Here is a 21691-nt window from a genome sequence, read left to right as displayed (position 1 = left end):
TCCTTCCCTATCTCTTTTCATTAGATCTATTTTTGCTTTGTTGGAAATAAAGATTGTTACTTCTGCTTTATTTTCAACTTCTGAAACATACATAATATATTCTGCTCCAGCCTTTTACTTTTACTCTGTGTGTATCTCTCTGCTTCAAATGTGTTTCTTATAAACAACATGCTGTAGGATTCTTGTTTTTAATCCATTCTATCTGCTTCCATTTTATGGAAGAGTTCATTCTATTCACATTCCCAGTTATGATTAATAGCTATATTTCCCTCCATATCATTTTCCTCTGTTTATACATTTCTTTCTCTATTTGCCCTGTCCCTCCTCAATAATGTTTTACTACATTTTTACATACACAGAAGGAAACAAAAGGACAGAAATAATCATAGACAAGCAGGATAATTTTGAAAGTCACATGTTGAATTTATTATATACTTTAAAGGAAAATTCAGCCTCTTAGAGAGTTGTGATTTTATTTATAAACCCCTTTTTCTGTTCTATTATGTATATGAAAATGATCATTGTATTTGGTGTTTGTTAAAATCAATTTTTTAAAGAAAGCCATAGAAATACCAGCTATAACTATAATGTATAATTTCTAATGTGTACCATATAATTTTACTATCGTTGTTATTGCTATAACTGTGTTCATATTTTCTCTTTCCCTGGGTACTATGTTTCCTAGAGCTGCCCTTGGCATTTTCCCACTGACTTGAAGGTAACTCTCTCAATATTCAGTAAGCCTATATTGATTAGTCTTTATGAAACATCCTAAAGCTAAAACTCTGAGCCTTTCATTAAATCAACCTCAGATTATATTCAGAACTTCATCCATAAATATCTGTTAAAAGATGTATATATGATGATTATCAGTGTGGGATATAAAGAAGCTGCCTAATATCTCAGTGGACTCCTCAAATATTCCTTGCACAATATACTAAAGACTACATACTATGAATTAGGCTGTCACCCAGCCTACCTGGATAGATAGAATGCCCTAACCTTTATTATAAAAATATCTTAGGTGGAAGGGGAGTAGAGACCAATAAACATTACCCTCGGATAGAAATCCTAGGAGTTCCTTTGAGTCCTCTGAAGAAAAAATCTGGGATGTTCTAGGTGATGGCAGACAGACAATATCATTGGACCCAATATGCTCTCTGAACCAGCATTTCGATAAATATATTGATCAAGGTAGTGAGTACCTGAGAGGTTTCCAACAATTGTTGTTCTAGCATGTGGAGCTCCTCACTGAGGACTTACATACTATAAGCTGCTCTGCCATCATCAGTTATAAGCCATCTGGTCATAGAATACAGATAATATTAACTTATTCACTGGAATCCAGAGTCAATGAATACTAATGATTCAAGAACTAGGGCTAAGTTGGGGAAATCCTCTTCTCCGAGAAGGGTCAAGGTTCAACTAGGTACCTAAACAAGTATAAAATGAAAGGCCTGACTGGACTGGTACCATTATTTCTGTAGGTCCCTGAAATCCAAAGGTTTAGATAAAGGTAGGAAACTACTATAGTAAGAAGTTTGTGCAAAATTAGGATATAGAAAGAGTCAAGGAGTTGATTTTCTAATTCAATCTGTCTCCCCCATATTTTTTTGTCTAACTCAATCTGTCTCCCCCATATCACTTTTATGGCAAGTATTCTTAAACTGAGGTCAATAAGGGTTTTTGAAAATTTTATTTCAATATAATTGATTTTCCTTGTAATTCCCTATATTTCATTTTATGTATTTAAAAATAAAATTCAGAGAAAAAATCCATAGGTTTTCCTAAGCTGTCAAAATGATACTAAAAAGGTTAAGAGCTCCTGTGAGCCTTTCTCACCCATATTATGGGTCAGTATTGTCAGGGACTGTTTCCCCTTCTAACTTGGATATGATAAGAAGTCTGAGAGCTCAGATAATAAACCATCATGCAACTATGATCAGATATCCTAAAGCTGATGATCAAATGAGCTACTCTAAACAAGCTGCTTTGCAAATCTTATTCCACTGTGTACATGTTCATATTCAGTAAGATTATATTTTATTAAACTCAGAAAACAGTTACTAGATTACTTCCTTATGGCATCACTGTTCTGGACACTGGGGTACAAAGGCAAGAGGGAAAACTTCATTGACTTTCAAGGAGCTTATATTCAGCAAGAGATGGATAGTGATCATTCTATAGATTAGATTGTAAGTGATACAGAAAGTCTACAACAAGGAGAGGCAGTGGATAGAGTGCAGTGGATAAAGAGACAACATTAAAGTCAGGAAGATTATTGGTGTGGAGACCAAGTCTGCCACCAAAGGCTGTGTGAACCTAGAACTCAACTTGTCAGTGCCCAGTGTAATTCTATAAGACAATAAATTGCAGAACAGTCATTGAACTGAATTGATAGGGAAATTTCCTTACCTATAGTTCCCTTCATGATGAATCCACAGTTCTGAATCCAAAACTTCGAGTAATAAGATATAATTTCAAGGATATCTTCCCTAGCTGACAGAGGTCATGTATCAAAAATTAATATTTTTAGGAAGCTACTATGTGCTACAAGCTAGGAAAGTAGTAATAGAAGAAACAGTCCCTTGCTGATACATCTTACATTATTTCAAGGCAAAAGTTGTACAAAAAAAAAAAAATACATTGTAATATTTAAGGGAGACGCCAGCAGCTGAGGTAGTCAAAAAGACTTCATGTAGGTACTGGAGCATAAGCTGAGCTCTGAAGGAAACTGGGCTTTCTTGGAAGTGCAGCTGAGGAAGAAGATCATTCATTGCAAAGGGGACTACTGAGGAAAAGACATGGAACAGGGAGATAGATTGCCTATGGTTTGTGAACACAAAGACAGCTAATTTGGCTGGACTCTAGGTGGTGCCATGGTGAATAGGTCTAGGAAGATTCATCTTCATGAGTTCACATCTAGCCTCAGATACTATGTGACCCTGGGCAAGTCCCTTACCCTATTTGTCTTTGTTTCCTCATCTGTAAAATCAACTGGAGAAGGGAATGGTAAGCTACCTCAGTATCTCTGCCAAGAAAAACCCAAACAGAGTGGTAAAGAGTCCAGCATAACTGAACAATAACATCACCACCAATAAGTAGGAAAGGAAGAATTGAGCCAAATTTTAAGGGGAGTAAATACCAGTAGGGTTTATATTTGATCCTACAGGCTATCGGGAGCCATTGACGTTTGATGATAAGTGGAGAGAATGGTACAGAACATACTGCCCAATTGACCTTGACAATGATCCTTAAGGAAAGACCAGCTATAATATAGCTGTAATATTTTACCGGACTCCTGAAATATTCCTTGCACAATATACTAAAGATATAGTATATGTATATACTATATATACATAGTATAGATGTATACTATGTAATAGTGTAGAAATGTAATAAAGGTCTATCTGATTGCTCTCAGGAAAATCTGCACAGCATCTACTTAAATCAAACCTGTTCACTCATTTATTTTGGATTTGTAATTGGAGAACCTGTGTTCATATCCCTGTTTTATTTTTTTCTAGTTGTGTAATTCAGAGAGAGTTACGCTGTAGATATCAGTTTCATCATCAATTAAATGGGACTGCTGAGAGTAGTATCACCTAATTCACAAGATTGTTGTAGAAAGCACTTTATAAACCATATAGTATTATAAATTCAGAGTTATATTCAATTTTTAAAATAAAATTACTTAAATAATCCAGATTTTTTCCAACTACACCATGGCATTTCTGTTGGATAAATGAGTGAATTTGTATACTTGCTATACTCAGACTTACTGAGAGGAATTAGTCAGACTTATTGGTATTTGCCTTTAAACATTGCCCCACTCTCCCCATGTTCTTGAGGAGGTTGAGAGCACTGTGCAGAATGATTATGGATTGTTGCATGTTTTTTCATATATAGTCACCTAATCATTTGGGTTTTCTACAAAGAAATATACAAAGTTATATTGGGAAATTATTTCAACAAAGTAAAAAAATTATGGATTATTTTAAAATAAGTTGAAAAAGTTGAATTTGATGCTTGCTACAGCAGAGAGACAAGGAGACATCATAAAAGAGTGTTAGGCTCAATGCCAGGAAGATCAGGATTCAAGTCTTCCCTCTGAAAAATATTGACTGTGAAAACCTGGGCAAATCATCAAATGTCTCAATACTCAACTGTCTAAGACAATAAGCCATACAGAATTCAGTCTTTGCCTCCTCATTTGAACATTTCTGCTGTTAATAAAATCAAAGATGCACTTTCTACCCCTATGGTATCTTTGAGATTTAATATTCCAAGAGCTTAATATGGATTCAGAGAACCATTTGAAATTCATGGCAGGTAAATGAAGCATTCCAGATGATTCATGGGAAGATGATACAGAAATGCTATTTCAGGTACCTAGAAGGATGAACTTCCAAGAAACTGAGGAGTATTATTTTCAATGCCTAAAATATACCACATCCTGTCTAAATCTCCAGGGCTATGAAAAAGATAGGAAGCTTAGATTCTTCAGAACGACATACTTGGAGATGTTTAAGCAACAGATGAAGCAATGCAAAAAGAGCTAAACTTAAGTCACAGGACTTGAGTTCAAATCCAGTTCTGCTACTTACTTCCTATGTGAATTAGATCAAGTCACCTTACTAGCCTGGGCTTCAGTTTCCTCCTCTGTAAGAGAGAGAGAGAGAGAGAGAGAGAGAGAGAGAGAGAGAGAGAGAGAGAGAGTGTGTGTGTGTGTGTGTGTGTGTGTGTGTGTGTGTGTGTGTGTGATCTCTAAAGCCCAATCCATCTCTAAACCCTGAAGGACATGTCATAGAAAGGTTGGATCTCATAACATCTGGAATCCCTTCAAACTCTACTATTATATAGAATAAAAGAAATTATATTTTACACCTCCCATCACTTGTCCTCTTGCTTCTTATCTCTCAGTCGCCCAAAGTTTTCCCTTTTGTTGTTATTCAGTGGTTCAGTTATTTCAGTCATATCCAACTTCATGACCCCATTTGAGATTTTCTTGGCAAAAATACTGGAGTAGTTTGCCATATACTTCTCCAGAGTCTTTCCTACTCCCACTTAATAAAGCATCCTATTAGGGACTGGCTATAGACCTAGAATTGGAAGAAACATGTGAGGCCATTTAAACAACCCCATTATGTTAGCAAGAAAGAAACTGTTCCTAACTTCTCACTCTCCCCAAGCCCCTTGTTGGCTCATATGTAGATATACTTGCTGCTCTCCAATAAGTTAAATATCAGGGACTGCTAATAATTATTATGTAACATACGTGAATAAATATAATGCAAAATAAAACTAGGACAAAATCTGAAAAAGATATGTGAGAATATAAATTTATTCTTTGAAGAGGTAGGGAGACAACAGAAAACAGCATTAACTATTAAATTTAAATGATGTTCTGATTAATTTTGCTCCATTGTTTTGTTGTTGTTCTCTTGTTTTTTTCTTTGTTATAGGGGATCTCTACCATGTTTCTTTTGTAAATGAAAATTATTTTAAGCCAGGAATAACAGATGGAGAGACCAAACACTCGATATTAAAAAATTAAATAATGTAAAATTGGAAATAAGATATTATAATTACTTTCACAGCAACCTTGAGATTAATAAAAAAAATTAGCATGTTTTATGGGGTAGGAAAGCTGTGTCTGATATGAAAAACTAAATTAAGGCAAAAATAAGACCTCTAGTGCACTGGAGAGACCCTCTGTGATGAAACTAAAGAAGACAACGGACAAGAAGAACATGAGATGCAAGCCATTGTCACTGGAGGGAATTATTGAGATCACAAATTCAACAGAGTATTTGAGAATATGGGTCTTAGAGGTTTATACTATCGCAGGGGCCCTCAAACTTTTTAAATAGGGAGCCAGTTCACTGTCCCTCAGACTGTTGGAGGGCGGGACTATGGTAAAAAACAAAAAAAAATTTTTGTGGGTCTTTAAATGAAGAAACTTCATAGCCCTCGGTGAGGGGGATAATTGTCCTCAGCTGCTGCATCTGGCCCGCGGGCATAGTTTGAGGACCCCTGAGAGGGTTCCAGACATGGAAGATTCTGCAAAGGGAGCAGAGGGCTGAACAGGGGAGGGAAATATGTCTAGAGCAGCAATAGCCAGCCTGTTTCATGTGAGTTTTGTGGATCTCAAGGGTTTTCCAAACTATTAAAATTCTTTCCCTTTTTCCATCGCACAAGAAAGGAAGAACCTCTTCAGCCCCAATGCCTCATTCTCCTGGGATCTCTTCTCTTCCCTCAAGAAGGTTTTATACAGAACTGAGAAGAAAGAAATCCTGGCTCTTCCTGGAATTTTTATTACAAGAAAATGGTAAGAGGATTCTTCTTACTTTTTTAAATGCCATACAAGAAAACCTTGTAAGCTGCAATCTGAAATTAAATTTGTTGAATATACTGAAGACTAATCCTTGGAGAAACTTCATCTGGGAGCTAGTCAAACTCTCCAGTTTTGGGGGTTGGCTAGTCAACAATGCAACCTAACACTTCCATTCTCTCTCTCTTAGCCAGTAAGAGCTTCCCAAAGAAAGTGTCTTATGTGGAGAACATTTTAAATAATCAGCTTAGAGAACAAAAGAAGGGCTTGGTTCTACAGTACAGTGTGATATAATGAAGGGAGATCTTGGTGGTAGACAGAGTAAGAGAAAGATGATCTTGGTCCTCAGAGCAGAAGGGCCCACTGAGAATAGATTGCAGCTTTAAAGATGGAAGGGACCTTAAAGACTAAAAGAAAGACACATATTTAGGCAGCTGATAGGAACATGGTGCTTTACAAACACTATCTCATTAGATCTTCACAATAACCCTGGGAGATAGGTGCCATTATTTAATATTATATAATTATATTTATTATCTCAGCATTACAGCTGAGAAAATTAGGGTGGAAAGCTGTTAAATAACATTCTCAGTCATGTAACATGTCTGAAGCTGGATTTGAATTCATCTCCCAGTCTAACACGTTATCTACTCCCTCACCTAGCTGCTTGCAAAGTCAGCTAGTGTGGCAACTGCATCATTTTACAAGTGAGAAGATTGTTCAGGGTGACACAATATTTTTTGGCCTTGTATTGGATTTTGCACATATTTTGCTTGACTTTGCATACTTGCCATATAAGTTCCTCCCACTGGGTGTGTTGAGAAGGGATGAGGAAAAAAAATGAACTTAAACTAGTTGAAAAAATTTTAATTGAAGTTTAATCAGATAATCTTAGGAAAGAACACAAGACATTTTTTCTTTCTTAAATTTTTTTTTCTTTGCAGAGCTGGTAGCAAAAAGAGTCAGAAGGGAAGAGAGAAAACCAAATGAGGAATGAGAATCAGACAGGCAGACATATAGCACTGACAAGAGAAGAGAGTAATAAATAAATCCATTCGAAAGGCAAATGGAGCTCGACAGTTGAATCTCCACCTGTTCTAGGTGAATGGCAAAATGCCATTAAGACTAGTAAGCAGGATCATAGTGGGTGATGGGGTAGTGACAAGCAACATGGTGAAAATCCAGACCACTAGTCTTAATCACAGAGGTTCTGATGTTTTCAAGCTGTGTGATCTCAGACAAGAAAATCAGGCTCTTTGGGTCTAAGTTTCCTCATCAGTAAAATGAGCTGTGTGTCTCATTTTAAATGCCAGTAAAATGTCAGATATAAAGCCAGATGACCTGGTTTTAAATTTCAGCTCTGCCTCTCACTAACCACATGAACTTGGGCAATTCACTTAATCTCACTGGGGCTCAATTTCCCCTTCTGTAAAATGAGGCAGTTGGAAAATATAATATTTCTTCTAACTCTGAATGGATGATCTTGAGTTCTGTGAAGTTACAAAGAAATAGATTTCAGTTATCAACACAGGGGATGGGAGAGGAAAGCTTTTTTAGGCAAAGATTCCCAAAATGCAATGGAATGGTACAAGGGTGGATTGGATGGTCTGTAAGATCTCATGATTTACGGTCGTAGGATTCTATAAAGTTGATAGTGTGTTCTTCCTCAGAGGATTATTTAATTGTTGGGAGATAGAACATGGGATTTCACTGATTGAAGGAATGGAGAAACTCCCTTTACTGACATTACAATTTATATTCACAGAGAATACACTGAGATGTGACTTATCCTGAGTCACACATTCAGTTTAGTTTAAATGAAGAAGGATACAAACCCAAGACTTCCTAACTCCCACATAGATGTTCTATCCATAAGGTTACACTGCCTCTAGAATATTATTATGAAGCTCAAAGAAGATAATGTATACTACTTTGTTCATTTATTTAGTGAAAGCTTATTGAGCACTGACTGTATGCAGGTGAGGTGACTTGCCTGAAACTCAATAACTACTAAGCACCAGAGCTGGAAGATATTCCCCTGTGTTGCATCCAGCATCCTCAGTACTCCATCATGCTGATTTTCCTCCTCTCCAAATCCACCCTGTGACTACCGCTGTCCTGACTGATGTTTGACAAATTCGAATAGGCCTTTGTGATTCCCAGACTCTCCACGAAGTAGGTTTTCCCGATATGGAGTGTGATTCTAAAGTAGGGTACATCAGAAAATATATGTCAGTTAGGAAGTATGGTACTACGCCAAGACACTTCATGTTACTGCAAAAGTACATTGTCAGTTTATAAAATGGGCCCAGAAGTGATCAAGGCATTCTAAGAGTATGTGGTATGATTGTTTCCCTCAAAAAAAAAGTTTATATTTTTTATATAAGTTCCTTGAAGGGAGGAATTATTTAGAATTTACTTTTACAGACCCAGTCTGCTTTACTTATAGTAGATTTTTAATAAATGGTTGCTTGATAGATTGGAACTAGACAGGTTTCCTTCCAGTTATGACATGCTCTATTCAAGCCCCTCAAAGTTCTGACATTCTATATTCTACAGAGCCTCCCAGCTCTGACATTTAGTTTCCAGCTCTTCCAGCTAACATTCCCGGTATAATGGTAATATCAAGAACTGATCTTTCATTTGCTCTCTGTAACACTGAACATTTCACCTCTCTGGTCCTCATTCCTCTCACCTGCAAAAAAAATTGGGGATCGGAAGTCTTCCTAATCTCAGGATTAATCTAATTAATCTTCCTAATCTAAGATCCCTTAGATTTTCATTGGATCTCATTTCTTCATCCATCAAATGATGGAATTGGTCTCAATAATCACTAAGGTCTCATGCAATATTAAGTCTGTGCTTCTATGATCTTTCATCTCCAAATTCAATCACACCATTCCATCTGCCTTTTTAGGAAACAATCTTTAATTTAAAGATGAAGAAATGTCACACCAGCAAGGGGAAGTGGTTTGTCCAATGTCACACACTGATTTGGTGAAACAGCTGAGATTGGAACCTCCATCTCCTGATTCCAATTCTTGTGACTTTTTTCTACAATTCACTATCATGTCATATATTTTGATGCTCTCTTGTATTTTTTACTGCACAGTAAAGATTTTGATACCAAATATAAATACTAATTCCTGAGTCTTATAACTCTTTCATATCTGGCTTTTGTCACAGTTAATAGTCAGAAATGGTTTGTCCCTGTACGATGAATTCATAAAATGAAAGACAGATGGCTAGTGACATTGATAATGAATATTTCACAGGGGTTCCTGTTAATCTGAGGCTGGACTGGGGGGCTTCCAAGTCTTGTGGAGGAATCCAGAGCTGGGAAAGAGACTCAGAGCCAGATAAAGACTCTAAAGTTGAAGGTATGGAAGTAGAGGAGAGATGACAGCTTTGAATGAGCTGATACAGGCAGTGATGAAAGGAACCTGCAGGTATAAACTGAGAGGGCAGCAGGGATGATGGTGTAAAGATAATTAGCATTAGAAAAGCTTAGAAAAATTGAGCATTCATAGACTTTGAAACCAGAAGGTGTCTTGAAATCATCTAGTACAATTGAGAGATGGTTAAATTCATCTCCTCAATTGAGAAATGAGGAAACTGGAACCCAAAGAAAGGAAACGACTTAGTCCTTTCATTATATTCTTCCTCACTGCAAGGGCAGAGGGATAATTTAGAGTTTTAAGATTAGTTTACAAAAACAGAAGCAGCCATCTCTAGAGGGGAGAGAAGAAAAAAAGGGAAAAATTTGCATGGTATTTTAATATATTTTAAAGGAATAGCAAGTTATATATAATACACTTGGAATTTCATGTGCAATCACCTTTTTATTGTACTATGCTATGGAAATGCTTGTTTATTCTATAAATTTAAAATAAAATATTTTTTAAAGGAATGTAGATAAAATCCTGTTGTAAACTCCAAGAAGAATACAAATTTTGTGGAATTTTATTATAATGAATGTGCTATTAAAGACCTCAACGGTTTTGGGGGAGAAAAAAAAAGAGGCAACAGTGATATAGAAAAAGAGTCCTAAATCCAGAATCAACAAATAAATAAATGAATGGCTACAACAAAACACTGTATCTTTTTTCTTCATTCAGATGAGCCACTTTCACTTTTCCTAACCTTTGATCCTAGTGTTTGAAGCCAGACTTCAGGTGATTCAAAACCTTGTATTAAATAGCGCCTTCGTGACTACATATCATACAGAAATAGCTTACTTAGAATTGTAGAGCTATATAATTTTAAAGTTTGAAAGTGCCATTAGAGATCATTTAGTTCAACACCTTTGCTTACTCAGTGGGAACATTAAACTCCAAGGAGTTAAAAAATGGTTTGCCCAAAGCCATAGAGCCAGCTACTTCTGATATGTGTGACTTCAGGAAAAGGACTCATAATTTGAAAACTAAGTGCAGCCCTTTATTAGCAAGTGAGCTGTTGGGAAGTGTAATTTTCCCAGGTGATAGGTGGGATTGTAGAATCATGGGAAGCAGAAACCTTGATGAACAAGGAAAGTCCCTAAAGTTTTGCTCTAGGGGGAAAGGAGAGAAATGCAGGGCTGATAAGCTGTTAGCAAGAAAAATGCTGCTACTCTTAACTGAATAAAATCATGAATAATTGGAGACTTCTCTGCCTTTATTTCTCCTTGAGTTTCTGGGCATATCATTTTATTAAGCAATGCAAACCAGTTGCATAACAAATTATGACTAAGCCTCCTCAGCTAGATCCCAAATACAGAGGGAGACAGATTTTTATGCAGGATACAAAATAGGTTGAGTAATAAGGTAATCTGATTTGTAATTGAAAAAGAAATTGGGGACTTTCCAGGTTGGAGGTAACAATGAAGAAACTTCTCTGCCTTGAGGAGTGATTTATTTGCTTGGATGTATTTGTTTGCTGGGTTGTAAGATGGTAAAGTTCACTTCTCTACTCCCTTTCCCTTCTCTTCAATGCCTGGTCAACTGCTTCTTGGGAATTTCAATGCTCTATTTAAACTCTGTTTATGTTTTGTCTGTATTTTTAAATCAACTTTTATCTCCGAATAAAGATAAACTGATGTTGTCACATTCTGAGTATTTGTATAAAGTAGCAGACCACTTCAGTGGGAAAAGATCAAAAGGGAACTAGAGAACAATTTCCTAAGACTTAACCACTAGCTTCTCATTGACTCTCATTAACTGAATTCTCATTGACTGAATGAAGAGGGCAGGAATCATCATTTTTACAATTAATTTAATGAAAAACATCCAGGATTGTTGTTATTGAGTAGAAAATGTTTGCTTAAATGAAATGCTGTGGGAAGTTTACCAAAGGTAGAAGAAAACTGGACATTGGGAGCTTTCCAAAAGTAGGAGAGACTGTCTCAGTAACTTTCTTTTTTTTTTTCTTTTTCTTTTCTCCTTTTCTTTTTTTTCTTCTTTTTTTTTCCTGAGGCAATTGATGACTTACCCAGGGTCACACAGCTAGGAAGTGTTAAGAGTCTGAGGCTCAATTTGAACTCAGGTCCTCCTGACTTCAGGGCTGGTGCGCTATCCACTACACCACCTTGCTGCCCCTATCATTTCTTAGGAATGTAGAGAGAATGGTTGTTCAGGTCTGGAAAGTCCAAAGCAAAGGTATCAAATATGGGGACTAGATTAAAATGTGATTGGGAAATAAAATATACAAAATACAATAAAACAAAAATGTTCATTTGTGGTTTTCTAAGTCAATAAGTGGCCCACAGTAATTCATTTCTATTTGAGTTTGACGCCACTACTCTAGAGCAGAGCTTCTTAAACTTTTTTCATTTATGATCCCTTTTTTACACAAGAAATTTTTATGTGTATATAAAATGGATATACAAATCAAATATTTACTGATATTAATCACAATTTCACAACAATCACATTCAGTTATGTAATGCCATATGGAGATATGACCCTAATTTAATAAGTTCTGATCTAAAGTAGGGGTGGGGAACCTTTTTTCTGTCAAGACTCATTTGAATATTTATGACATCAATTGTGGGTCATAAAAATTATCCACTTAAAAACTCAAGCAGTGGGAAGTTTTACTTACCTTTCAGCTCATCATCACCTTGGCAGGGCCAGTTCAAATGATTTCATGGGTCTTAAATAGCTCATGGGCCAGACTTCCCAAACCCTGATCTAGGGGATCCTGTCCTGGTTTTCTATGAATTTGTATAAATGTGGATGTGAAGAAATAAGGCCAGAGAAATATAAATATAATTGTGTATAAATTGATTTTAGAATGAGTGTCTTTGTTGCCTTCTAGCAGGGAGAGAATAGAGCTTACCAAGTATATAACTTCAATGGGATAATGATGAGTTTGTCTAGATTGAATTAGGCAGAGGAGAGAGTGGAATGGAGTTCAAAAAGAAAAATTATTTTTAAAAAAATGCTTACACTTAAAAGAGAAATTCACAAATAAAATAACTTTACAAAATATTTTCTCATGTCATTCTTCTTCTTAAAACCCTGCTTAAAAATAAAATATAAACTGAAAATCCTGCCATTCAGGGCTTTCAACATTAGCTCTAGTCTACGTGACCAGCCTTCCACCTTTTTTTTTCCCACATCCAGATGGCACAATGGACAGAGATCTAGCCATGTATTTGGGAAGACCTGAGTGTAATCAGACTTCAGATACTTATTCTCTGTATGACACTGAGCAGGTCATTTAACCTCAGTTTCCTTAACTTTAAAATGGGTATAATAATAGCACCTGCAACACAAGATTTTTGTGTGGATAAAATGAGACGATATTTGTAAAGCTCTTAATACAGTCTTGGTACATTTTTGGTCAATTCAGTCATTTCAGTTATGTTTAACTCTTCTCCCTTCCATTTGGGGTTTTCTTGGTAAATATGCTAACATGTTTACCATTTCCTTCTCCATTTCACTTTTACAGATGAGGAAACTGAGACAATTAAAATTAAATGACTTGTTCAGAGTCACACATCTAAGCTAGTAAGTATCTGAGACCAGATTTGAACTCAAAACTAATTGGATCTTCTTGATTCCAGGTCTAGAACCCCACCCACTGCACTATCTAGCTGCCCCAACCTCTTCCCTTCTCATAGTTGCAATTGTGGAGTTGCTATGGATATAAATTCTCACATATTGTCAGTCTTAGTGAATAAGTTCCTTGGTTTTCCTTGAATTGCTATTTTCTCCCTCTTTCTTTTTTATTCTTTGTAACAAAGGCTGTATACAATGGCTAGAAAAAGATAAATCTGGAAATAAAGGAGACATTAAAAGAAACCATGGCAATATTTTAATCTTAAATATAGTTTCTAGCTTATCAGTGAGCCTCATCCATGTATGGGATTCTTAACATATAGGATTATATAGGATTTTTAAGGTGAAGCAATCCTTTAAAAATAGGGGAAGACAAAGTTTAAATTGATTATTTCTTTTCTTTGTGATTTGTACTTCTAACTAAAGACCTTTCTATTCTCATCTCAGGACCTCTTGACTACATATACTTCTATTCCAATTGTTGTTGGACATCCAGTTGAATTCAATAAAAATTTATAAAGCCCCTTTTAAATGCAAAGAACTACAAAGATCAAATCAATCGATTAATCAACAAATAAACATTTTATTGTTCAACAACTAGGTGTCAGGCACTGTGCTATGGCACTGGCCATACATATATAACGAATGAAACAATTCCTACTTCCAAAGAATTTGCACTTACAGGGAGATTTTTAGAGGCATAGAGGCTTTCCATGTTTAGGATAAATTTAGAGAATATATACAAATCAATGCAAAGTAGTTAAATACAACGTGGCTTCTGATGGAGAGCCCTAAGAGCTGGGGGGAATCAGGAAAGACTTCATTTACCAAAGTGATGCTTGAGTTGGATCTTGACAGATGAGGGGGACTCAGTTTCTAGAAACGAAAACAAACTTCCAAACTCTGCTCTCAAGAAGCTTTCATCCTACTAGTTAGAGAAAGAGAAGAGAGTACTTATCTCTACCTATCACTTCTCTAACTTTCACTTCCTCAGTTTAGCAAAATAGAACAATCCTTCCCTTTCTTCTCTCTCCCTGTATTTCAATTTCCCTTTCTCCTTTATCTGATGTGGTGCTTCCAATAATATGCAAGCTCAGAGATGTCAACAATCCTTCCATTATCAGTAAAAACTCAGCCTTATAAGTATCCTTCTCATCACAACAAAACAGAAAGTAGTTGCTAGGGTGATTCTGGAAGTCAAATGGTAAGAGTACCACTAAGAAAGATTCCACTATTGCCAACACTGCCTGGTGCATTCTGTCTTTATTACGTTGATTGGCGAGTTCTGATATCTGCATTAAGTTCCTTTGGGGCAAGAGAAAAGCAAGGAGTTACTCATTTATCTTTTCTGTGAAGATAAAAAGCGATCTCCTTTTCTGTGGTATCCAGAGTTCTCCCATCAGACCCTAAAAGTTTGTTATCCTATCATAATACATCTTTTACATCTCATGGTCCATTCGTCCAAATCTTCTCTTCCTTCTTCTCTCACTCCCCCTTTCATTATAGTTATCTGTTCCTACATCTTTCTCTGCATTTGGCTGCAAACATATTGTGAACAAGCTCTGCACTATTCCCTGTCTATCTCTGCTTCTACTGTAGATAGTGCTATGTCTGGGACATATTTCAATATATCAATTTAGAGCTGTAAATGTCAAATCCTTTGAGTTAGATATGAGGACCATTCTTTTTAAAAGCAAAATCTGACCTTCTGTTGCAGAGACCCTCAAGTGCCCCAAAAGGGGTACAAGGAAGGATACAGGACTCAGGAACAATGACCCTCCAGGGATGCAAATGGACAGTAGAGTACCTCACACAGCACAGGCTAGTTAGAGATGGTGGTCTCTGAATTATCATGTAAAGAAAGTACCTTCTGCAGGAATCATGTTCTTCACTTATGTCAACAAGATCAGGCAAATGGTAGTTGCCCATTCCTAGAAGGGACTGTGTTTCAAGTCTGTGATTTCATCCCTGTAGGTGTTTCCTCATTTGTGAAGACCCAACAAATTGTAACATGAAGAACTGTGAACTGATGGTTCCATTGGTAACCACTGGTTATGAAAACCCCAAACTTTAGCAGGCTCATCTATGAACTGAAGATTTATTTTCCAAATCCTGATCTATCTGATGACTGAATATAATAGGTATTTAAGTGTTTATTATCTAGAATTATGTCTTTGGTCTTTATAACAGCCCCTTGAGAAAAATAATTAATTATAATTTACAGCAAAAGAAACCTAATGTCACAGAGATTATATGACTTACACAAGACTGCCAAAAAGCAGTGATCAAAAACACAACCTTGACACAATAATGCAAGAAATAATCCTAGAAAATTGTCCTGGAGTGATAGAATAGGAAGAGAAAGTAGAAATAGAAAAAAAAATCCACTTATCACCACCTCAAAGAGATCCTTTGTGGAACACACACAGGAATATTATTGCCAAATTTTGAAACCCCCAGATTAAAGAGAAAAATTTGCAAGAACAAGAAAAAAAAACAATTCAAGTATGCTAGAGCTACAATTAGAATTATATAAGATTTAGCAGCAGCTAAAATAAAAGAGCACAGGTCTTAAAATCATAACCACAGATAAGCAAAAGAACTAGGCCAGCAGCCAAAAATATCATATCCAGCAAAATTATCTATAATCTTCAATGAGAAAAAAACAGATATTCAATGAACTTGCAGAATTTCAGAACTTTCTGTCAACAAAATCCAAACTTAACAAAATTTAATATATAAGAGCCAATAGCAAAGAGCAATTTTAAGGAATTCAACATGGACAAACTATTTGAACATGGACAATTTTTTTTTACATGGGAAATGTATACTTCTTTAAAAAATGTATACTCCTTAAAAACGTATACTTCCTAAAAGCAATCTTAAAAGTGCTTTGTAAATTCTAGCTATTATTATAATAAAGTTTTACATAATGGCAAAAAATAAGACTTGGAGTTTGAAGGAATTGTCTTAAAAAGATATTTGGCTTTGTATGGGACCTCAGCAACCATCTGTTCTAACCTCCTCATTTTACATTTTACATTTTTCTCAGAGAGTCTATCAATTCAGGGCTAAAAAAATTACCTTAGTAGTGATATTACAATACACATAGAACTAGAATGGACTTTTGTGGTCATTTGGGGCAACATTTTCACTTTACAAGTTCCACAGAGGATAAGGGGCACACCCGGGATTTGAAGCCAGCTCTTTTGACTTCAACTCCAGTGATCCTTCCTCTGTACTTTGCTACTTTCCTTCTCCTCTTGCTGCTAATTAACAAATGAAGTAGGAGGCTAGCTTTGTAGCAATGATATTTTAATATGCTAGATTTCTCCTTCACTCTTATTTATTGCATGTGTCTGGTCTTGTCGGACTTGGTCAATATTTGCAGTTGAATGACTCCTCCCTTGGCAGTACTGGAGTAAATTAATGTGTCTGCCTTGGCCATTTCAGCTGCCCCTTTCTTTCCAGGACCCATGATGCTAAGCAGTCCCCAGTATAAGACCTTGCCAATGAATCCTGGCTTGGAGATTATAGACAATAGTCCTGGCAAGGTCTACCTTCTGGGCTGCTACAGGTAAGCAGGCAGATGTTTGTGCTGATATGTAAGAGCCCAAGGAGACACGTAGCTTTGGCAGCAAAGCAGGCTTGGAGCTGGCTAATGGGAAGGAGTTGGGAGCTCTGTTCTTTCTTATCCAGCCTCAGGAACAGCCCAGATGGAAGCATGTAAGGAGATTAGGAAGGGACGTGGCCTCCTTTGGATTCTACAGAAGTTTCTTCTTTCCTGGGGAAAGTTTGGCTCTGGTGGTAGATGTGGCTTTCAGAAAAGACTTCCACTCAGTGCCCAGTTTACCAGCTGGGCTGATTGAAGTACAAACAAGATATCAGTCTTGGCCAAGGTCACTTGGCAGTTGGCGCCACAAGCAGGTCACAATCCCACACCTTCCCATACTTTCTCTCAGTCATAAGCTTTTTGCACCAAAGTTTGGCTCCCAAAGGCAATACAGACAAATCCAGAAAATTCCTCTTGTTCACATACATCCTATAACTTTAAACCCAATAACCTGACTGATTTCAGTCAGTGTTATAATTGACATCAGAGGAGCAGTGTTCAGACAATGTGATGTTGAGAAAATCATTTCATTTCTCTGGGGCTAAGTTTCCTCATAAAAGGAAGGAGTTGAACTAGGAAGCTTCTGAGATCTCTTCTCACTCTAAGTCTATAAATCTATGGTCTTACAAATGCAAAAATTCAATGCTAGTAGTAATAATAGTAGTAGTGGTGGTGGTGGTAGTAGTAGTAATAATAGTAGTAATAGTAGTAGTAGTAGTAGTAGTAGTAGTAGTAGTAGTAGTAGTAGTAGATCACTGAACCTGAAGTCAGGAATAACTGAATTCAAATTAGGGCATATGCATGTACTAGTGGGATGATGCAGAAAAACTTACTTCACCACTGTCTGATTTAGTTTCCTCAACTGTAAAAGAAGAAATAGTGATAGTTCCTACATCCCAGGATTATTGAAAGCAAAATGATATTTATAAAGCTTTGAGCACAATGTCTGGCACATAGTAAGCATTTAGTAAATGTTAATTCCCTTCCCCCATTAGTTTGTGTTTTTTCTCAGTAAATCAAGCAATAAACAAACTTTTATTAAGAACCCAGTATAATAAGTATTGAGGCTACCAACACAGAAGTGAGAGAAACCCTGTCCTCAAGGAGATTCTTTTCTACTCACTGTTCACAAAGCAGTTTGAGGAGAGATCCTTCTGTTTTACTCCTATTACATCTCCATGCTGTTTTTGAATCCTCAGGATGATTAGTAGAAAAAAGGAAAGGAGAGGAGACAATGCAGACATTTAGAAAGTAGTATCTTCTATTACAAAGTTCATTAGACCAAGAGACACAATTCAGAGCTTAATTCTGAAATTCGCTGCGTGACCTTGAGTCTGTCTTCACATCTGCCAAATGGGGAGGGGAGGAGTAGACAAGCAATTCTTCAAAGTCATGTCCAGATTTATTTTCTGCTTATTCTACAGAAGATCTCTGCTCAATTTCTCCTTTTCCCTGAAATTCAAGATATTTATCTATAAAGGCTCAGATTCCATCCCATTGGAAGCTCTTCTTTCTTAGATCCAGCAGTTAATAAATTATGAGACCTTGAAGCCATTCCTTGTAATTAGATTAGGAAATGCATGTAAATATCAAAGAAGAGAAGGTAGCATTAGCATAAATTGTAGTCGCCACAATTACCTCCTCTTGGCAAGGTTCATAAAGGAATGAGGGGGAAGGAGGGAGAACAGTGACTTAAGCTACTATCTCAGACCATCAATCTCATAGAAATAAATATTATGGGGTCAGGATAGCCAATCACCATGAAAACTCTGTACCCCATAGGATTGGTACTTCCCTGGAGGAAGTAAAGTCTTCCCAGGATTCAGAAAGAAAGGACCATATTGAATTTCAAAGGCAAGTATCACAAATGAGGGAAACCATCCCTTGTCCTTCATCAACACAATCATAGTAGTACCCAAATGGCCAAATTTTTCACAAGGGGAAGGGAAATATTAAAGTCTTCAACTCCCATCCTTTTCCCCAGCAGGGATTCTCCCAATCTTAATTTAGAAAATCTTTGCTGTTGCAAGTATGTTTCTATACATATGAATTTATCCAATGCTTAGGCTTTCATCATCAATTAATTTATTCCTTGAATAGCATTCAAGGATTCTAGAGAAGCAGTAGACCTACAAAAAGAGGCGTTTCATACTTACATGTTTAATAAATGCTGAGAGGTAGATTATTGTTGGGGAAATATCTTAGACCAGTCAGTCAACAAGTCTTTTAAAATGCCTACTATATGTCAGGCACTATGTTAAAAACTGAGGATACAAAGAAAAGCAAATTCACACTTCCTACCCTCATTGAGCTCACAGTCTCCTAGGGAAAACAACATTCAAGAAACCATATACAAACAAGATACACACAGAATAAATTGGAGATAATCAACAGAGCATTGATTAGTAAGAGTCCCACAGAGTCAAGTGTTCTTAACCTGAAGATTGTGATTTTTTTTTAATTTGGATAATTGCACTTCAATATAATTGAGTTATCTTTTTTACTCCTGTTTTTATTTTTTTTTCACTTAAAATAATATTCTAAGTAAGACTCCATAGATTTCACAGGGCTGCCAAAAGGATCCACAATGCAAAAAAAGATAAGAACCCCTGATTCACAGTATAGATGTAGATCTGGAGGGAATCTTTCAGGTTTCCCAGATCAACTGATGATTCATTTTACAGATGAAGCCCATAAAAGAGAAGGGACTTGCTTATGCAGAAAATGGAAGGGGTCATGTTGGAAGCCAGATCTTTGGATTTCCGATCCAGTACTTTTTCCACTATATTTCTCTAGGCTGGGATTCTAAATATCTGGTTCTGAGTTTTTGTTGTGAAGCCTATTAACCTTGAGTCAGTTTGACCTCTTTGATCCTCATTTTCCTATACATATAAAATGGGAGTTTTAAAAGCATTGCTACTTAGTTTACACATGGCAGCTAGGTGATGCTGAGGTAGATGGGATACCTGGAGTCAGAAAGACTCATCTTTGGCAGTTCAACTCTAGTATCTACTAGCTGTGTGACCTTAGGCAAGTCACTTAACTGCACCTCAATTTCCTTGTGTGTAAAATGAGCTGGAGAAGGAAATGCTAAATCACTCTAGTATCTTTTCCAATAAAACTTCAAATGGGGTCATGATGCATTGAACATGACTCAATACCTAGCTCACAAGGTGATTATAAGACTCAAAGGATGAAATCAATGGAAAGCAAATTGTAAAGAGCCAGGAAAATGTGACTGATATTCAAAAGGCTAACAGAAACAATAATTCCACTAATGGGCTTAAGTCATAAAAGGCTTGATTCCAAATCCTCACCTCTGTTACTATGGAGCAATGTGACCCTGAACGAATCAACTCACTTCTCTAAATCTCAAGGGGTTGTTATGATGCTGAAATGAGATAATATATTGCAATGTGTTTTTGCCTTTCTTACAGTGCTGCTTGAATGTCAGCTTTTATCATTATTCCTAGCAAGCAAACTATTTTTGTATTCTCTTCCAAGCAAAACACACAGCCATGCTGACCACGCTAGCCTCCAGGACTCCAAGCCTCATGCTGTCTCTGACACACTGGTACGCTTTGGGAAATGAGCATATTGGCCTGTGTTTTCCCCACCTAAGGGGACATCTGCAGTGGGTATTTCAACACAGGGCCAAATAAAGCAAGGACAGATGCTATAGCTGTAGCAGGAAGGGAAATCAAAGACCGAAGCCCCAAGCACAGGTGAGAGAACATTGCAGAAAAAGCAAACAGCAATCAATCATTGGTGTCAGAGAGGAATTCTCCCCGTTCTTTCAAGGTAGAATAATCCATGCAGGGCTAAAGATGGGAGGACAAATAGTGTGCTAACCATGGGTAATCTGTTTACATTTATAGGACATCTGTCTTCCCGGTGCTTGGTAAAATGTGCTTGACAGGGAGTACAGTATAGTGGTTAGATCACTAGAATTTTGCTTAGATCATCTCACTTTAGATACTTTTATATTGCTTTTAAGGTCATTTCTAGCTCAAAATCCTATGAACCTATAAATGGTCTCCTCTCTCTGCTCCTCTCTGTCCAACAGATCAAGGGTTGAAAGGTACCCCAGAAGCCATCTGGGTCAACTCTCTCAAGATATAAATGAGGAAAATGAAGTCCAGAAAGAGATCATGGACTCAAAGGTTGAAAGATAGAAGGCAGTTCAAAGAGAATTAGGTTCCTAATTTAAAGTTCCTAGTTTAAAAATGAGAAAATTGAACTCCAAAGAAATTAAGTAACTTGGGATAATCAGATTTTAAATCTAGAACTGGAAGAGATCTCAAAAGCCAATTAAAAAAAAACAAACCTTTATTTTACAATTGAGAAAAACTGAGGACTAGAGAGATCATAGAACTACATATAGTTTTATATATATATATATATATATACATATATATATATAGTTACATGTAGTTATATTATTATATTTAATTATGTAACTGTGATATATTTACATGTAGTTATATCATTATATTTAATTATGTGACTATATATAGTACAGTTACATATATACATATGTAACTGTACATAGTTATATATAATAATATAACATGTTATATAGTTACATACATAGTTTTATGTATATATGTATATTAATATGTAGAATTATAGAACTATATATGTCTCCAGAGGCAGTAATCTTTCCCTGCAACCCACTGCCTTACCTACTTGGCAATCCTCCTC

The 21691-nt window shown here is 36.4% G+C and overlaps 1 long non-coding RNA gene across 1 annotated transcript in view; it reads right to left on the bottom strand.

Moving 5' to 3' along the window:
- Window positions 1–8236: 8236 nt before the first annotated feature.
- The window catches only part of LOC116419257, a 28483-nt gene continuing 15028 nt past the window's right edge, over window positions 8237–21691 (bottom strand). Inside the window, exon 3 of the long non-coding RNA XR_004229517.1 lies at window positions 8237–8537. This is a non-coding gene — a long non-coding RNA (uncharacterized LOC116419257). The remainder of the gene's footprint in view (window positions 8538–21691) is intronic.

Source organism: Sarcophilus harrisii, chromosome 5 (assembly GCF_902635505.1).
Source record: "Sarcophilus harrisii chromosome 5, mSarHar1.11, whole genome shotgun sequence".
NCBI classification, from domain to species: Eukaryota; Metazoa; Chordata; class Mammalia; order Dasyuromorphia; family Dasyuridae; genus Sarcophilus; species Sarcophilus harrisii.
The sequence above is the reverse complement of the archived record's forward strand: the minus strand, read 5'-3'. Positions and strand labels throughout refer to the sequence as shown.